The sequence below is a fragment of the Rattus norvegicus genome, chromosome 9, assembly GCF_021556685.1.
Source record: "Rattus norvegicus strain SHRSP/BbbUtx chromosome 9, alternate assembly SHRSP_T2T, whole genome shotgun sequence".
Taxonomy (NCBI): Eukaryota; Metazoa; Chordata; class Mammalia; order Rodentia; family Muridae; genus Rattus; species Rattus norvegicus.
This window is the reverse complement of record NC_141542.1, coordinates 102246314-102266283: the sequence shown is the minus strand read 5'-3', so window position 1 is coordinate 102266283 and position 19970 is coordinate 102246314. Positions and strand designations below refer to the sequence as shown.

The window sequence follows — 19970 nt, the reverse complement described above, 5'->3', positions numbered from 1 at the left end:
CATACACTCAGCTTGTCTGCTATGCCCTCCAGCCCACATGGTGGGAGAGGCTGTGGTTAGGAGACAGATCTTTACCCATGGGGTATATTATCAAGATAGGCTGACCCTAAGGGCCAGTGAACACTGGCACAGCAGGGATCCAAGACAGTTCTTTCCAGGATTATGCATGTGCAAGCAGTCAACAGCAGTGTGGTTCCTATTCCTCATTCCCCAGGCCCTTCTAGCCTTCCTTTGCTTGCTTATCTATGCCCTTACCAGTGGTCACCATAGGGCTTTCCTGGCATTACTGTCAGCTTGAGTATTGGCAGGAGCCTCCTGGCCTCCCCAGCTCTAGTTCTACCCCTTTGCTCCAGAGGAGGCTCTGATAGAAGACTCTTCCAGGGCTCTCCTCTAGGGACATCCGTCCAGCCTCTCTATTCAGGGACAGTCCATTTTGTCCACTCAAGCTTCTTAAGGACCCTGTGCTCCTCGAGGCAGAGGCCTTCCTTATGCTCTATGGCTGTTCTCAGGTCTCAGCACGTTGGCTACAGATACTCATTACCCATCACCCAGCCCCAAGCTTCTAGCACTGTGTTTTGGGCAGATTTATGCACTGGGCAAGAGTAGAGGCCAGAGCAGGAGAGCCAGCAGTGGGCCAGTCATACCCTGGACTGCCTTTTGAGCTGGCAGAGGCCCCAGCCAAGCCATCATCCTGTCCCTTCCCCCACCCCTTCACTCATTATCAATTTAGGGCTTGTGTACAAACAGCAGCTGGCCTCTTTTGTCAACCTCTCCGCCCTCCCTGCTCCTCTCCGGCAATGCTTCCCAACTGGCTCCTCCAATTCCACCCCCCAAGATGACTTAGAAGCTGAGCCCTGGGGAATCCTTGAAGGGGAGGGGAGGCAGCCCCTGGTGTCCTTGGTCCCAAGTTTTCGTTCAATTTGGTGATATTAATTCATCTGGGATACCATAGGAACCAGAGATGGCCAGGAACCAAAGCGGTCAAAAAGGTAATTTGCCTATAGGCAATAGGCAGGTATCACTCGCCCTTACGCCTGTTTGCAGAACCTGTTTACAGAGCCAGTCTGCCACTGGGTCTGCGGTACTGACTGTGCACAATGCCCAACACGTGATGACCGGCTGCTCCCTAGACCCCTGTTAAAGGCTTCAACAAAAGTAATTCTACCCTCCTGGGGTTAAAACAGTTAAGGAAGGCAGGGCTATACGGCCGGCCGGGAGCCGGTTGTCTATACCCAGGTGCTGCGGTCCGATGAAAAGGAGCAGTTCGGCAGAGGACAGGAGTCAGAATGAGGCCGGGTCAAAAGGTGTGTGGAGACAAAAAGCACACATCTTTAATCTCAGCACTCGAGAGGCAGAGGCCGGTGGAGTTCGAGGCCAGCCTGGTCTACAGAGCGAGTTCCAGGACAGCCAGGGATACACACAGAAACCCCTGTCTCCAAAACCAAAAACCAAACAAGCAATAAAACAAAAATCAAACAAGCAATAAAGTTGACAGCAACACTGTAATCGATCCCATTTTGCAGGTAAGAAACTGTAGCCCCTCCAATTTAGTCAGTGAGAGAGGAACCAAGTCACAGGAGGAAACAAGGACTGACGGTGACGTGTTAAGTATGGTGTTGGAGGTTGAGATTTAGAAACCCTATGAGACTCCACTATGGATTGGCCTTGCCATGAGCTGTGATCCATAGGTGAAGGTAACTGAGAGGGTCACGGTTAAGGATACCCTAGACTCTCGGACAAAAGAAAACCAGCGCAAGGCACCTGCGACTTCCAGAAACGTCACAGGATGCACACCACAGTCGGCCAAGAGTTCGCAGGCGGATGGATATGAAAGCTGTCTATGGGGAAAACCCCGCAGCATAGGCAGCGCAGCTGAGGGCGAGGAAGGAAAGGTGGAGCCAGAGCTGGACCTCTGCCCAGGTCCCGTGCTCCTCCGTGCCGCCGCCACCCTACTTCCCCAACTCAATCTAAAGACCGCCTCCCAAAACGCTTTGTCCAGACCCTCCGGAACCACTCGGGGCAGTTGAGACTGTGTGCAAGGACACCAACAGGCGGCGAGACCAAGAGGCCCCCTAGCGGGCCCAGCTACGCCGCACAAGGCTTGGTCCGCGCGGGCGGAAGTCATAAGGCCGGAGACCCGCGGCGGCCACAGGGCCAGCGGGAACAAAGGACGCGGCGGGCAGGAGGTTGGCCGAACGGTGATTGGCGGCTGCTGGGGAGTCTGGGCCGAGACAGGATTGGTTGAGACATTGGCACGAGCCCCGCCCCTCAAGGCCGAAATCTGAGCCCCTAGCAACTCCCCAGACCCCCCTGTGGCGACCTGCTCGGCAGGCGGCCATCTGCACCCGCGAGGGCGCCTGCCCAGGCTCTGGGTTTGCATCCCTGCTGTGCCTGGGGAGCTACGCACCGAACTACCCGCCCTCCTCCCCGCTGCATGTGGGGGGCGTCAGGACTCCTGTAGCGAGTCCCAGACACCGCCCCCTGGGGAAGCTCGACGGCCAATCTAGTGTCAGGGTGCACGCGTGGAAAGAAACCGGGTCCCGGGAGCTATCCTGAGGGTGGTGGCTGAACTGGGAGAAGGGCCAGAGAACAGGGATCATTTGAAGAGTGAGGGCCAGGGAAAGACGAGGGAGTGGAAGAGGTCACAGTCTGGAAGTCATGTCAGGGAAGCCTGATTGGATGGCCCTGTAACTCCAAGAGTAGTGCTGGAGCTCTAACCCCAGAAGCCCAGCCAGGTTTGTGGCACGAGGAAGAGCGAACTAGGTTCATTTACTAGCCAGGCCAAGGCAGGGTGGTTAAGAACACGAGGAAGAGCCTTTCTCAACAAGGTTCCCCTTTCCCAGATGCTTAAGAGGTGAGAGGGGTGGGGCTCGGGGCCGGGCCACCAATCACAGCCTCTGCTCCACTTTGAATCTGGGTTGGCGGGCGCGGGCCGCAGGCCGCCAGGTGTGCTGGGGCCCTCTTTGTCCCCACTTCGTCTGCCCAGGCACGTCCCACTTCACCCCCATCCTTCAGGAGGCCTAGGGCCCGGTCTTGCTTGTTCCCCTCTCCTCCCTGAACACCGCCCCCCCTCCCGGTAGGAACCTAAAGCTGCATTCGGGTCGGGGGTACCTTGCAGGGTTGGTGACTCTTTTTTTTTTTTTTTTTTTTGGTTCTTTTTTTCGGAGCTGGGGACGGAACCCAGGGCCTTGCGCTTCCTAGGTAAGCGCTCTACCACTGAGCTAAATCCCCAGCCCCAGGGTTGGTGACTCTTAACCAACCTCTAGATTCCACTTGCACAGGGATCAAAATCCACTGGAGGCAGGCAGTTTCTCCGCAATCTGGCCACCATGGGCCTGATGCAGGGTGGAGGTCAGTGGGGGAGGAACTTTGTACCAAAACTCCTTGTAGAAGGCCAGGGAGACTTAAATTGGTAATTTAGATCCTCACTCATATAATGAAATTAGAGAGCTGCCTCACAAATTGTCTTCTGAACACGGTCTCTGTGGTGGATGCATGTGTGTAAATATTTGTTAAGAAAAAAAAGCTTCTTTTAAACCCCAGGAGAGGGCTACCCCATGCGTTAGATGTACGTAGGGGTAAAGAGCACACACAAGCCCCTTAAGCTGTAGTTCTTCAGTTGAGAGAATGAGCTGTGTTCCAGGCTGCTGTGAGGATTAAATGGGATCCCGAGGAGGAATCTTTGTTACAGGAAAGCCTGCATGTGCTCAAGTGTGCATATGTTAGCAGAGCCCAGACGCATGCTAGGAGTGGTTCAGCAGCCACCCAGGGTGGGCCTCAGAGCCTGACCTTTCTCAGGGAAAGGGTGCCAGACCTTATCAGAGAGTCCAGTAAGAACTAAGCCAAGTCTTGTGAATAATCCCTGAGCCCCTCAACCCTAACAGAAGGAAGCCAGGGTTTGGGTTCCTCTTCTCACACCAGTTCCAGGCTGTTTAGGTGGGGCAGAAGAAAGGGACTGCTTCAGCCCTGGGAAGGATTGGCTCCTCTTCTGGGTAATCTGAGGACAGGTCTAAAAGCTGCACACATCAGGTCCCTATCCCATCCGCAGCTCTCTTCTTCGCACTCCAAGCTCTGGCAGAAACACCCGTCCCCCCAGACCCTCCAGTTTGCGTCCTTCTGCTTCTCAAATCTGTCTTCTCCCAGGTACCATGGTGATCCTTATTGAACCATGTCTTGAGCATCCAGTGCTGTAGCCAGGATGAAATCAAAACTAGATCTTGTCCCTTCTCCGATAAAATGCTCTGAGCTGAGGTGCACTCCTGCGATCCAAGAACTTAGGAGGTAGAGACCAGAGGACCAGGAGTTCAAGGCCATCCTTGAAGCCAGGATAGACTAAAGACTATTTCAAAATACCAAAAGTTAAGGCCCCAAATCTGTCAATGTCTCCAGTCTGTAGGTATGTGCTTCCTTTAGCATCCTAGCCATCTTCTCCCCTCCAGTCCCCTCCTCCACCTTTCTTCTCTGTCACAAAATTGGCAATTGGCGTTAGTGCGCTTTTAGAACTGGTCTAGTGGAGTAAGGTTTTTGGAAGGACGGACTGACAGAATTTTTCCAATGCTCACCCGCCCCCTGGTGGTCATCATGGACATTGCAGGCCTTAGTAATCTTCAGACTGAGTTCAGAAGACAGTCTCAGGGTTAGGGAAAGTGGGAGGTTACCCAGCAGCAGCAGAATGCAACTCAGGAGGAGGAAAATTCCAGAGCTGTGGCCCTACAGGAACTTGGACCAGCATGGCTTTTCAGCTCCCCTTTCACCAAGATATCTCTCTCTCTCTCTCTCTCTCTCTCTCTCTGTCTCAGACACACTTGTGCACATATGTACTTGTGTGAACTGTTCCCCGTGCACAGAAGGCCAAGTGTTCAACTGTGTCTGCACGGAACAGATGGCGGCAGCAGATTCCGCCTTCAGAAGATGTTCATGTGGGTGGAGCTGTGTGTGATCAAGCTAGCATCCGTGCGTCTGTCCCCAGCCTCTGAGACTATTACCAGGCAGGAACCTGGGTCTGAGAATTCTGAGGCTTACTCTGTCAGTAAGCTGAATGCAGACTGCAAGCCTGTCACTGGCATAGATCTGAATGGTTCTAGGGGATCTAGAAAGACCAACACCTAAGTCCTAAATCTTCTTGCACACATCCTGCTGGTGACAGAGGGAGGCTGGCTTTCTCCCTTACCCTCACAGGTCTGTAGTGAGCATGTGTTAGATGCGACTAGCCTGTCATTGTTCACAGTCTATTCTTCCTGGGCACCTGCTGGGCATTCTCCCAGGATAAGGAGTTCAAGTCATAGGCCCTTATTTATGAGTTTAGACATCTTACCAGTCTTCTGGTTATCTAGTCTGCTGTTTTCCTGTGATTGATCGTAAGCAGCCACGAAAGAAGTGTGAGCCAGGTTCTGGGATGCTGTGATTTAGACAAGGAGTTCAGCTGCTCTTACCTGTTGCCTCGCTTGCTAGCCAGAGAAATCAGAGCACGCATTGCCTGGAAATTGAACCAGGTGTGGTACATGCCTGTAATCCCAGCTCTTGGGAGGCTGAAGTAAGAGGATCTCGAGTCCAAGGTAAGCTTGGGATACAAAGTGAATTACAGCCCAGGTCAGCCTAGGCTATAGCATGAGACCCTATTTAAAAATAAAAAAAGAGGGGTTGGGGATTTAGCTCAGTGGTAGAGCGCTTGCCTAGCATGTGTGAGAACTGGGGCTTAATCCCCACACAAAAAAAGAAAAAAAAACATTAAAATGGAGGATGAGAGTCTTGGATTGAGTGTGGCTGTTCTTACTGGGCTCTGTCCTGTGCTTCCCGTGCCTCAGTCTCTGTGTCGTGTGACCCATGGCCACATATCAGACCAATTCCTGCAGTTTGGGGACTGGCAGCTGTTTCCCTAGTCTAAGAATAATGTACAATTCCTGAGCTGCTGCCTCCTTTGCTCCATGCAGACAACAAACACACAGACCTGACTTCCTAATATCCAAACTGAACTTCCTGCTCTGGGTAAGCCCACCTACTTGGGGAAGTGAAGGGACCAGAAGTTTGAAGCAAGTTCTCTCCAGCTTGCAGCCTTGGCATATTTGGCCACCTGGGGGAGCCCTCTGTCCCCTTCAGTCTGAGGAGTGGGAAAGGGGTGTATGGAAACAGCAATCCATCTGTTGTCAGCACCCCACCCTTAGGACATAGGATTCTGAACGAGGACACCTAGCGTGAACTGGGGCTGGGAAGAATGACTTTCTTGGGAGCCTGGCATCACAAAGAGCATGCAGCAGGCACCTCCAAATGGGTCCACCTGTGGCCTAGGAAGAGAAATTCACTGAGACATGAGACTGGGACCCTCAGATTCCACCTTGTACTGCCATTAAAATGGGTGGAGGAACCACTAGATCCCGTCTCAAAAGTCCTAGGTAGAGACCCGGGGATACAGTTCAGTTGGTAAAGTGTTTAAATGAAAGTCTGGGTTTGACTCCTTAGCACCATATAAGCTGGGCCTGGAAGAACAGGTCAAAACAAAACAAAACAAAAGGACCTAGGCAGAGAGGAAAGGCTAAAGATGTAGTAAGTGGTAGAGGGCTTGCCTAGCATGTGCCAGGTCCTGGGCTCCATCCTAAACATGATTTCAAAAAAAAAAAAAAAAAAAAAAAAAAGAGTGGAGAACAAATAGTGTCTGACGTCCCCTTCATGGGGTGTCTATGAGAGAAGGTACTGAGGCAAGTGGGGGTTACCTCTATTACTCAACACAAGAGGTAGCTGGATGGCTGGCTGCAGGTTGGTGACAAGCATCACGCAGCATGGAGGTTAGAATCAGATGTCCTTGAGTGGAGATGATAGAGGGCCAGAACAGAGCTCAACATCACCAGCCCTGCCTGAAGGGGTCTGTTACAACCTGCCTTCTCCACTGTGGGTTCTTAGAGCCATCCAGCTCAGTGGTAGAGCGCTTGCCTAGCAAGCGCAAGGCCCTGGGTTTGGTCCCAGCTCCGGGGGGGGGGGGGGGGGGGCGGGGGCGGGGAAGAACCATCCAGAGGCAGAGACCCAGCAGTGGGGCACTGAGATGGGGACCTTTTTGGTGGTAGAGTGTCTTGGGTTTCCTCTTCTTCCCATCGGCCCAGAGCTTGTTCCTCATCTATTCACACACTCCCAGACTTCTCCTGAGGTTCCTCTGCACCGGAGCTCTGAGGCCATCTCTTCCTCCATCCCCTTGGGAAGTAGCTACCTCTGTAAGCACAGGACAAAGGTGGTGTTGCTAGCTGGTACTTGGGAGCCCCTTGCCTGGCCCACTTTGTTTCTGAAGCCTGGGGAACAGATGGTTCAGCCTTCCCTGGCTGTTCCACAGTGAACCCCAGGGGAGCCCCTTGCTCCTCCTCTCAACCCCTCTGGTGTTTCTACTAACCCTTTAGGAAGCAGCCAGCCGAAAGGGACAACATCTGGGGCTCCCCAGGGCCTCAGTGGCCCAGCTGCCTGACTGCCTGACCCAGTGCTGGTGTAACTCTGTCTAGCATCTTTGAAGCTGAGTCCTAAGCTTGACTCCCTCCTGCTCCAGGGTATTTCCTGCAATAAATAAATTTCCTGCAATAAATAAATAAGAGCCCTATAGACTTAGTCTTTAACACCCTGCCTGCATCTGTATTGTTCCCATTAGAGAGGGTGCCAGTCAGCTCCCCTACCCACAGAGCCAGCTACACCTCAGACTGACAGTCTTTCTCTCAGGCTAAGGTGACATGGGACCCATGTGAATTTCATTGAGCAGGGAACCGGCCTGAACTTAAAAGAGAGGAGATGTGTTCCCTGAAGGTCAGTGCCCCGAGCCTAGCCCTCTACTGAGGAAGGACACTCTCATATCAGGTCGTTAGGTACTAGTTTGAGCATCTGGGTGTGGCTGGACCTTGTCAGAAAAGAAGGAACCCATAGGGATTTACATATGAGGCTACATTTGCATTTCACACCCAGGCTCTGAACTGGTCCTTCCCGCCAAACCCAGCTCAGACAGCTTGCTCTTTCAGAATGGAAAAGTTACACATTAACTATCTTCACTCTGACAGTTGGAACCGGAGCCCAACTTCAACCCTGGCTTTGGGAGTCTATATGGGGTCCTTTTGGAACTCAGGCAGCCTGCCTCTGAGCATGCAGGTGTTGGGGAGTCAGAAAATCCAGTAGTCCTTTGAGTCCCTGGCCTGAACTACACGCCTTTCCTTGAGCAAGAGTAGCTAGGGGAAGATAGTGACTACTTCAGAGACAGCAGAGGGAACTTGTCTCCAGGGCTGGGGACACAGGATACAGCCCAGAAGCCTATGGTCTAGTGTGGGCTCTGATTTAGATAGCATGGCGCCTGCAGCCAATAGTGTGGGGGCTGAGTTTGGTGTCCTCCCAGAAATGGATTGAACCAGCCATCCTCTCCCAGGGCAGGCCTTGGTCCAAAGAAGCCTTGCAAGGGGCCTAAGTGTCTGGGAAGTTATTCTCTTGGGGCCTCTTCAAACATTCTTTTCTACTGCCTTGCACTGCCCTTGATGGTTTCTGGGGCTTCTGCTGTCACAATGAACCTACCATGGGAGCCAATAATGTTCCCCCACCTCCCCAGGACCCTGCCTGAGGCTCCCGCTTAAACCAGGCCTAGGCTGAGGTCTGCTGGCTCCCTAGCTGGCTGGTTTTCCATGGAGGACAGCTTCTCTGGGCCAAGGTCCCAAGTCTCTCCCAGGAAGACTCTGTGGCCCTCACCCTCCACTTGTCCTTGTCCATGGGTTCAAGTAATCCTGTGGGGCTCTGAATCTGTTCAAGAAAGCATTAGGGTCTGACTCCAAACTATGGGCAAGAGTGAGACATGTGACTTGAACTAAAAAATCGCAGGGGAACAAGAGTGTCAGGCCATACGTGTCATTTACCAATCACTGGTGGGGGTTGTTCCTCTGCTGGGGTCAGTCAGCAGTTACCTGGAGCCATGTGTGCAAGCTACACCATACCTGTACAGCTAGGTGGGAGGGCAACCACTGCTCAGAATTGCCTGGTACCCTAAGGGGCCTCCAACAACCAAAGTCCGGTACCTACAGATTATCCAATTGCGGGTCATAGTTGGGAGGTGGGAAGAGCCCTTAAGCTAGGTCTTGCCTGCTGGGGAGGTTAGGCAAGGGTGTACCCTAGCTTTATTTGCCTTTAACTAGAATCTCAGCCCCTTTAAAGGGCCCACCCAGAAAGGCCTGGGCCTGCCCACTCTTCATTCCAGCCTGAGATGCCACAGGTAGAATGAACACTCCTAAGACACTTGGTTGAAACTGAAAGTTCTCAGGGTATGCTATCACGTTCCTCTAATCCAGGATCTAGGGATAGGAGGAAAAGTGGTTCAGGGCCACCCTCCATTACATAACAAGCAAGTCCGCAGCCAATCTGGGCTATATAAAACTATGTCATATATATATATATATATATATATATATATATATATATATATATATATGATAGTGACACACAAATCCCAGCAATCAGGAGGCAAGGCATTGGCACTGAGTTCAAGGCCAGCTTCAGCTTTATCTACGTAGTGAGTTCCAGGCCAGTCAAGGCTCCATTAATAAACAAGAGCTGGAAAGGTAGCTCAGAAGGTAAGAGTGCTACTGTTCTTACAGAGGGCCTCCAGCTCCAGGGTTCCCTAGGCCCTCTGACTTCTGTGGGCACCTGCACACACTCATAGTGCCCAGAAACGCATAACAATACACACACACATAAAAAACAATGTCTTAAAGAAAAACAAAGAAACACAATTTAAAGAGACCGGCAGTTAAAGCTGCAGCTGTGCCCGTGGTCAAAACAACCACAATGGACCACTGAGAGTGAGTCTCCTGGGGCAGGTTGTGGGGAGCAGAGCAGAGGGCTCCTCGCCTCAGTGTGGCTCAGGACACACTTGAGTCTTGAGGATTCAGTCTTGCTTTAGTCTTGGAGGATATACCACAGCCTCTTTGTGACAGCTGGTGGAGGGATGAAGAAAGTGTCACAGGTGGGCTGCTGGGGAAGCTGGTGGCCATTAGCCCTGACTGCATAGCTTCAAGGTCTCTAGCCAACATTCCATATCACTTCATCTTCCTGAAAGGCGTAGGCCACCATGTTCTGCCCAGGCTTTTGGGGGTGTTTCCTCATTCCCCTTCTCCAAGAGCCCTCAGAACTTTTCTCTGGTGTTGAAGAACAAATCCTGGGAGCCAGCAAGATGATTCAATAGATAAAGGTGCCTGTTGCCCGGCTGAATTCGATTCTTGGGCCCCCATAGAAGAAGAGGGGACTGGAGAGATGGCTCAGTGGTTAAGAGTACTGCCTGCTCTTCCAGAGGTCCTGAGTTCAAATCCCAGCAACCACATGGTGGCTCACAACCACTGTAATGGGATCAGATGTCCTCTTCTGGTATGTCTAAAGACAGCTATGGTGTACTTATATATAAAATAAATAAATCTTTTTTTAAAAAAAAAAGAAGAGGAGGAGGACTTGGGTGTGTACACAGAGACACACACCTTTTTCTTTTTCTACATTTTTTAAAAAAGATTTATTTATGGGCTGGAGAAATGGCTCAGTGGTTAAGAGCTCAGAGGTCCTGAATTCAATTCCCAGCAACCACATGGTGGCTCACAACCATCTGTAATGGGACCTGATGCCTTCTTCCCGTGTTTCTGAAGACAGCGACAGTGTACTCGTCGCTGAGCCACCATGTGGTTGCTGGGAATTGAACTCAGGACCTCTGGAAGAGCAGTCAGTGCTCTTTCCAGCTCTCTACAGTACACACACACACACACACACACACACACAGAGTCTATGTAGTTCTGGCTGGCCTGGAACTCATGCTGTAGAGGGGGCTAGTGGAACCCACAGAAATCTACTTGCCTTTGCCTCCCCATGCTGATTAAAAGCTCATGCCTTCTCTTTTTTGGTTGGTTGGTTTTTGAGACAGAGTTTCTTTTTTTTTGGTTCTTTTTTTTTTTTTTTTTTTTTTTTTCAGAGCTGGGGACCGAACCCAGGGCATTGCGCTTCCTAGGCAAGCACTCTAACCACTGAGCTAAATCCCCAACCGAGACAGAGTTTCTATATGTAGCAGCCCTGGCTGTCCTGAACTCAATTTGTAAACCAGTCTGGCCTCAAATCTGAGATCCATCTGCTCCTTACAGACCTCTTTCTCAAAAAAAAAAAAAAAAAAAAAAAGCCAGGTGCTGGCGGCACATACCTAATCCCAGCACTAGGGAGGCAGAGGCAAGTGGATCTGAGTCTGAGAGTCTGAGGCTAGTCTGGTCTACAGAATGAGCTCTGGGAGAGCTAGGGTTTCAAGAAACCCTGTCTGGAAAAACCAGGTTTAATTCCCAGTACCTGCATGGTGGCTTACAACCCTGCAGTTCCAGGGGATCTGTTGCCCTCTTCTGACTTCTTGGGGCACCAGGAATGCACACAATGCACAAACATACCTGCAGGCACAAGATTCATGGACATAACATTAAAAAAAAAATAGTTTCAAGCACAGTCGTATATGTGTTTAATACTAGCATTAAAAGGGCAGAGACATCTCAGTGAGTTCAAGGCCATCCTGGTCTTTACAGTGAGGCCTTGCCTCAAAAAATAAATAGGGAAAAATCCTGACATTGTAGCCTGTCCATTTGTACACTGCAACGTGTATTGGGCAAAGCAGGCTTCTGACATTAATAAGATGTTTGTCTTCAACCCTGAGAGTTAAGTGGGAATTAAACAAGAAATAAGGGAGGACATGGCTGCTCCCAAGGGGCTGAGGTTTTTATTAGAGATGCAAGGGTGCCAGCAAGCACAGGTGGAGGCAGAGACACCTTGGGGAGTCCATAGGGACCATGGTGGGCTGACCCGAGCCACGTGAAGAGAGTGGGGTGGGCAGATCGGCCAGGTACTGAGGCATGCTGGGAGAACCAGGCAGCCAGTCCACTTTGATATGTAAAATAGACACCTCGGTTTAAGATCTAAGGCAGTGCCACGCTGATGTGGGGGATCTCTCACCGCTGGTCTTGCCCATTCTCAGACTTAGATGGTACTAGCTGGGACAGGCCCAGGAAAAGCCCAGGCAGGTGACTTTTCAGGTCTGAGGAAGAGTAGAGGGGATGGGAGTCCCTGGGGGTGTTGGTTGGGAAGGCCAAGCAGAGAGAAGCTTAGGTACCAGCCTGGCGGGATGGATGGCAGCTTCCTGGACCTGGATCATGTTTCTGCTGCAGTTACAAATAGCACTGAGATCAAACCAGGCTGATGTGCTCATGAGTTAAGCTCCTACTAAAAGCATTTTAGGGGGAGGAGCAGGGGGGGGGGGTACAGCTTAGTACCAGAGTAACTGAATGTCTAGCATGAGCAAGGCCATGAATTCTATCCTAAAGAAAAAAGACACTTGCCCCGCCTACCCATACCCCCGCCCCCCTTCCTGCCCGGCCCGCTGCCCCAAAGAAAGAAAACACCAGGCTGGAGATGCAGCTGGTAAGACTGCTTGCTTACCTAGCATGCAGGAGTCTTGGGTTTGAAGCCTGAAATCACACTAAAAACTGGACGTGGTAGTATGCAAACCTGTAATCTCAACACCCAACAGAGAGGTGGACCCAGAAGGATCGTAAGCTCAAACTCATCCTCAGTGACTGTGAGGCTAGGCCAGTCTGGGAGACGTGGGACCCCCAGTCTCAAATTAATAATAGAAAACTTAAAAGGCAGACATAGTTTGTGATGACTTTAATCCCAGCACTGGGGATACCGGGGGTAGGTGGATCTTTGTGTGGGCAAGGACAGCCTCCTCTAAAGAAGAGTTTCAGACTAGAGGGGAAAATCCTCCAGTAAATTATGAAATTGAACATTCAAGTGTGCTGAGACACCATATTGGCCAGAGAGACACAGGCCTTGGAAATCGGTGAGGGAGGGCAAAGTAAATGCCAGGAACTGAGATAAAATATAGAGGAAGATAGATCAGCGTGACAGGCCAGTATTAGGCTCTGGCTGCTTGGGGGCACTGTCCTATACCCAGAACAGGCACAGGGACCTGCAGAAGACAGTCCTTTGCTGTGGAATGGCAGTTCTGCCAGCTTTGGACTCTGGTGTGAAAGGCAGCCGAAGGCAGACCTGGGACAGACACGATCACAACTCCATCCACGCAGCCCCCACCTCCCCAGCCCAGGGCTGCCTGCCTGAGAGTCACCTTGTATCCCCAGTAGCCAAAAATAGCTTCCTAGGCTCTTAAAAAGGAGGTTCTGTTCTGTGCCTGGTGCTGCAGGCCTGAGAGAGCAATGGGGCCTAGCAGCCCATTCTCCACCTTCACCCTCTGACAAGGCCTGTGGTGTCTGGCTGACCTGCAGTCTCAGGAACACTCCCACCAACACAGGGAGAAGTTGGTTTGAGAGCCTGGCTAAGCAGTGACCACTTCCTCCTGAAGCCACCTGTGAGGGCTTTAAGAAACGAAACACAAGGCTGGCCTTTCTTTATCTGCAGATAGGGTGAGGGCCCAATGGGTGGGGCCCCTGCTGCTGTAAGCCAAGGTCATTACAACCATCCAGGGTATGTGCTATACAGTCCTTCTCAGGCCCCAGGCTGTAGCCCCAGCCCTCTGAGGCACCACAAAAGGAAATGTTTGTGTCCCTGGCTAGCAGCCTCTGGGTAGGGGCTTGACCACTCCCTCTCTTCCTTCCCTCCCTCCAGGCTAAGGAGGCTGGAGCTAGGAGGAGTCACCCAGAGTTCTGTGTAGGGAGGTCAGCCCAGCTTCAGAAAAGCCAGTGGTCCTCTAGTTTACACTCATGGCAAATTCCTTGCTCATAAGCTGCCTGGCCGACCAAGTCAGCCGCCCCAGGCCAGATCTCTAAGGTGACCTGGAAGACTATTCCCTGAGGAAACCATCCAGCCACATACAGCCCCCAGAGGCAGAGTCCAGAGCAATGCCTTTTTCAGGGTTGCCTTTGAGACACCCCACTCCTCCCGGCCACTGCTTAAGGAAATATTAAATAAGCTGCCTTCTGTTGGGTGAGGCCCAGTCTCCCTCAGGCTGCCTTCCTTCCGGAGTCTCCCATTAAATTATTTACTTACACACACACACACACACACACACACACACACACACACACACACACACACTCACACACTGCTCCAAAGCTCTGAGGAAGCCTGCAGGCACAAGGCAGCATTCATTTTTCAGCACTCACTCACTGCAAGGCCCTTTTCTTCCTGACTTATAAATGTTAGCAGGTCTCTGCGGTTTACTTCTAGAGACCAGAGAAGCTCTTGCCAGGGGTTTCCTGGGCATAGAACTTAGTCCTACACAGTAGTTCAGTAGCTCAGTTAGGGGAACTGGAGAGGACCAAATGCTAAGACTCTGGGGGTGGGAGAATACAGAGGGTAACATAATCCAGGCCTTTAAAGAAAGCATGAAACCTAATTTTGTGGTTTAAGATGGGGAGAGGGGATGAGACTACCTAACCTATTCCCCATTGATCTTTTACTTTATTTTTATTTATTTATTTTGGTTTTTAGAGACAAGCTTTCTTTGTGTGGCCTTGGATATCTTGGAACTTGCTCTGCACATCAGGCTGCTCTCAAACTCAGAGGTCCAGCTGCCTCTGCCTCCCAAGTTCTGGGATTAAAGGTGTGAGGCATCACAACTGACCTCTCCACTGGGCTTCTAACTCAGGCTGCATGCTTAACTTCCTGGGACCCCAACCTTTGCCTGTTTGGTGGATTAAAAGGGTGACAAAACCTATTTGATGTCATGCCTGAGTGACACAGGGACCATGGCCAGCTGGCAGGATGTTAGACTGTCAAATGCTCAACTCCCAGATGTCCAGAGTAGGATACTCCTACCTGATGGACAGCTATGGTAATTTGAGGGCTTCTAGCTGGTGCCCTGGGAGCACAGTCAACTTTCCGACTTCATGACATAGGCTGTGGAACATGCCTAAATCTGGGGCAACTATGACAAGACCAGGAGAGCTGGTCCGTGTACCACTAAGCCATCATGCCCCACTCTATCACCTGACCTGGAACTATGTAGACCAGGCTGGCCTAGAACTCACAGAGATCTGCTTGCCTCTGGAGTGCTAGGATTTTTTTTTTTTTAAACCATTTGGGGGTTGGGGATTTAGCTCAGTGGTAGAGTGCTTGCCTAGGAAGCGCAAGGCCCTGGGTTCGGTCCCCAGCTCTGGAAAAAAAATTTTTTTTTGGTTTTCTTGAGACAGGGTTTCTCTGTGTAGTCCTTGCTGTTCTGGTACTAGCTCTATAAATCAGGTTGGCCTCTGTAAGAGATCTGCCTGCCTCTGTCTCCCAAGTGCAGGGGTTAAAGGGGTGCACCTAGCCCACCACTCCATGTTTTAATTAAAGATATCAAAGACTAGTACAGAGACAGACCACATTGCACTCTTGGCTACTAAGGCTGAGGTAGGTGACCATCTGAACCTATGTGGGAAACAGGGAAGCCTAGCCTCAGAAGGAAACTTTGGGCATGCTGGCTCAGACAGGTTTGATGGCTTACCTAAGACCCCAGCATTTAGAAGGCTACGGCAGAACTGCCAAGAGTTCAAGGCCCTAGTTACTTGGTAAGTTCCAGAACAGTTTAGGTAGGCTACAGGGTAAGTTGAAAAAAAAGACAAAAACAAAACAAAGCACCTTGGTAACAGAAAAGGATCCTTCCACAAGGTGAGACAAAATTGGAGAGGAGAAACAATGGCTTGTAGGTGACCCGCCTCCACACCTGACAATCTACATCCAATCCCTTACCCTACCATATAGGAGAAGCAACACCTGCAAGTTCTGGTGAATTCTACAGGGACACACACAGTGAATAAATGTTTTCCGGTTTTGTTTGTCTTTTAAAGATTTATTTTTTTTTTTCCCTTTTCTTTTTTTCGGAGCTGGGGACCGGACCCAGGGCCTTGCGCTTGCTAGGCAAGCGCTCTACCACTGAGCTAAATCCCCAACCCCTTAAAGATTTACTTATTTATTATGTATAAGTACACTGATGCTGTCTTCAGACACAGCAGAAGAGGGCATCAGATCCCATTACAGAGGGTTGCGAGCCACCATGTGGTTGCTGGGATTTGAACTCAGGACCTCTGGAAGAGCAGTCAGTGCTCTTAACCACTGAACATCTCTCCAGCCCCGTTTGTTTGTTTGTTTGTTTGTTTGTTTTTAAAGGACATAGGGATGGACAGAGTTGAGCGCAGCTCAGCAGTTTGGAGCACTTGTTACTTATGTAGAGGACCCCAGCACCCACATGATGATCTTCGACCACTTATAACTCCAGGTCCAGGGGTTGGGGATTTAGCTCAGTGGTAGAGCACTTGCCTAGCAAGCTCAAGGCCCTGGGTTCGGTCCCCAGCTCCGGAAAAAAAAAGAAAAAAAGAAAAAAAAAATAACTCCAGGTCCAGAGGATCTGATGCCTTTTTCTGGCCTCTACAAGCACTTACGCATGCAAGTTATGCACACACATACATGCAAGCAAAACATACGCACGTTTAAAATAACTGTAAAGAAAAAAAGGGGGCTGGAGAGATGGCTCACTGGTTAAGAGGACTGACTGCTCTTCCAGAGGTCCTGAGTTCAAATCCCAGCAACCACACAGTGGCTTACAACCATCTGTAATAAGATCCAATGCCCTCTTCTGCTACAGTGTACTTATATATAATAAATAAAACTTTAAAAAATAGAACTTTCAATGTAGATGCAAGTGATGGATACAGCCTACAATGGAATACTGTCCCTGAGATCATCACATGGGAGCTCCAGGATATATTGGGGATATCTGTGGAAAGAAGGTCCTCAGTTAGATGTGAAAAGTTAAGCCTTTGTAAACCAGGCTGGCTTGAACTCAGAGATCCGCCTGCCTCAAACTCCCAGCCCTTCTGATTCAAAGCATGTGACTCCATTCCCATCTGTTTACATTCTCTTCTTATGGTAGTAGCTATTGTTAGGTTTATGGTGGACTATTTCCTGGGTGCGGTGTCCTTCTGTAGCTGGGAAGTGTTGGTGGGATACATTCATGATTATATAGAGACTAGGGCCACCAGCGAGAGAACACACTTTGGTAGTTATTCCTGCTCCTTTTTTTTTTTTTATTTTAAAGATTTATTTATTTGTTATGTATATGAGTACACTGTAGCTGTCTGCAGACACACCAGAAGAGGGCATCAGATCCCATTACAGATGGTTGTGAGCCACCATGTGGTTGCTGGGATTTGAACTCAGGACCTCTGGAAGAGCAGTCGGTGCTCTAACCACTGAACCATCTCCCTAGCCCCATTCCTGCTCCTTCAAATGCAGGATGCTGCTGGGATCCAGGAAAAGCTAGACAAGGGTCATCTCAAGAGCCTAGAGCTACTTCTCCTCTAGAAGGATGCTGGTCTGCAATGCACTCAATCTCAATTCACCTCTGGAGGCTTCTCTTCTCTGGGGATGCCACAAACACATATTCTTTCGTCCTTTTTCCACACACCCTCTATTGATTACTGTCCCCGCTGCTAGGCCTCCCATTAGATTCTTTCAATCCAAACAAATGCTTGGCAGAATGAAATCCTCCTTGCTGACGGGATGACAGGGCAAGGCCAGGCAACAACAGCCTGGAATAGAGCTTCCTCCAGGACACCTTTTTTTTTTTTTAAACCTTTTAAGAGAGCCCACCTCCTTAAGGAGGTCATTAAGACATCCTTAATTGGGGGCTGGAGAGATGGCTCAGCGGTTAAGAGCACCGACTGCTCTTCCAGAGGTCCTGAGTTCAATTCCCAACAACCACATGGTGGGTGGCTCACAACCATCTGTAAAGAGATCCGATGCCCTCTTCTGGTGTATCTGAAGACAGCTACAGTGTAATAAATGAATAAATCTTAAAAAAAAAATTAAAAAAGACATCCTTAATTGTCATTTACCCATGGGCCACTCTCCACGTCACTGCATGCCCCTTGTGCAAAAGCTGTTCCCCAAAGAGAAGCTTAAACATAAAATAAGGAGAGCTACACCGGAAATAGTAGCGGCACACATCTTTTAGCACTTTGGGTACAGAGGCAGGCTGTTGCTAGAGGTCAATCAGAGCAATGAAGGGAGACCCCATCTCATTACAGATGGCTGTGAGCCACCATGTGGTTGCTGGGAATTGAACTCAGGACCTCTGGAAGAGCAGTCAGCGCTCTTAACCACTGAGCCATCTCTCCAGCCCCCAGGGAGACCCCCATCTCAAATATTAAAATAGAATCCCATAAGGAAGGAGAGCCGGGTGGTTAGTTTTGCATATTAACTCATCAAGTGCGATGGATTCTATGCCTTGAATGGGAGTTTTTCTCAGACACAAAATACGGAGGGCATGTGGTGAGTCTAGTCAGCTCCGCGAGGCTTAAAAAGCGAATTAAGTGCACACTCGCATTCAGCTATATACAGCCAGGAGGTGCAAACACAACTTTAGACACACTTCTGCACGCACCAGGCCGAGCACGCACCGACTGACTAGCAAACCCATGCCGGAGGGTGCACGATCGCCCACTTTCTCCCGTACTTGGGCGCCATGGGCAGCGGCAAGACGCGCAGCCCGCACACTTCGGCCTTTGTTGTATCAGCTTCCGGGCGTCCATCACACAGACGACGCGTACGTCGGGCCAGGAAAGGCGACCGAACACGAAATGGCGGGCAGGGGCGGGGCAGAGAGGGGTACCCTTCCTCAAGTAAGGGCGGGGCGCGCCTGTTTCTGCGCAGGCGTGCGGCCGGCGTGCGCCTCCCTTTGCGCAGGCGCCCGGTTGGGGCGTGCCTTTCTTTGCGCAGGCGCCCAGCTCAGCGCGCGTTCCCAGAGGCGCGCGGGGACACAAAGGGCTATAGGGAAAGAGCGGAGCGCGACCGAGATCTGTGGAATGGCTTCAGGTCATGAGCGACCTGGAGCGGATTTTCGGCGTGGGATCCGGGCTCGCCGGAACCGCGAGCTTGGTCCCTCCCTACGTTCCCTTTCCTTCCTTTCCCATTTCACCTCCTTTCCCTGTTCCAAAGACCTCGCGGGATGCATCGGGTACACAGGGCGCAGGCGCGGGTCACGTTGGAAGGATGAGGATCCTCCATCTTCCGTCGCGTTTTAATGGCCGACAGAGAGCGTTTCCCAGCCTGCGGGGCAGCGTGTGGGTCTTCTTAATTTCCTAGTTCTCTAACTCTCACGGTCCCCTTGAGCACGGAGATGGTGGTTTAGCCCTTTATAGAGTTCCTGCATCGAGATGTTAGACCCCCATGGATAAGGTTACCAAACTGATCTAGCCCTGTGCAAGCTGCTGTTTCAGACTTGGGAATGACCTTGAGAAACTGAAATACACTTTCTGATAAAGAGACAAGACTGAGGACGGTGACAAACCACTTTTCAGAATATTTTTAACCATAACTTGTGTTCTTTCTGACAGTGGAGGCAAGAGAGTTCAGGGTCAGTCAACCCTAGTTTACAGAAATGTTCTAAAAAGGAAAGAAAAGCAGCCCAAAGAAAGATGGCTCAGTGACTTTTTGCTATTAAGAGCCAGCATTCAATTCCCAGCACCCACAAGGTGGCTCACAACCGTCTGTGACTAATTCCGAGGGATCAGAGATTCTTCTGTATAGTCTCCACGAGCACCAGGCAAGAAAGTGGTGCATAGGTACTTGTGCAGGAAAAATATCCATACACATAAAGTAAAAATATCTTTAAAAGACAAAATTAGGCCAGGCAGTGGTAACACACTCTAATCCCAGTACTCTAGAGGCACAGGCAGTTGGATCTCTTAGTTCAAGGCTGACCTGGTCTACAGAGAGTGACCCAAACCCTGTCTCAGCCCCACTCCCAAAAAGAATTAGCTGGTATGTTTTTTTTTTCCATTGATACAAACGTTTGGGAAGCAGAATCAGGTCCCAGGTTGAGGTCAGATGCATCTATGTAGTGAGAGCTTGAATCAAATAAAAATTGTTGTGAGACACTCCTATAATCCTAGCACTCAGGAGGCAGAAGCAGGCAGATCTTGGTGAGTCTGAGGACAACCTGGTCTATACTGCACGTTATACACACA

At 50.5% G+C, this 19970-nt stretch overlaps 1 long non-coding RNA gene across 5 annotated transcripts; it reads right to left on the bottom strand.

Moving 5' to 3' along the window:
• Nucleotides 1-1483: 1483 nt before the first annotated feature.
• Nucleotides 1484-18583, bottom strand: LOC120094735 (uncharacterized). Of its 5 annotated transcripts, XR_015629701.1 has the most exons (4): nucleotides 18386-18583; nucleotides 11311-11405; nucleotides 6959-7197; nucleotides 1484-3187 (listed from the first exon to the last, which is right to left on the bottom strand). It is a non-coding gene; the product is annotated as an uncharacterized LOC120094735 (long non-coding RNA). The 5 variants fall into 5 exon arrangements; XR_015629704.1 differs by lacking the exons at nucleotides 1484-3187; nucleotides 18386-18583 and adding an exon at nucleotides 12445-13418 and having other exon boundaries at nucleotides 3611-7197; XR_015629702.1 differs by lacking the exon at nucleotides 1484-3187 and having other exon boundaries at nucleotides 6322-7197; nucleotides 18402-18583.
• Between the last annotated feature and the right edge of the window lie 1387 nt (nucleotides 18584-19970).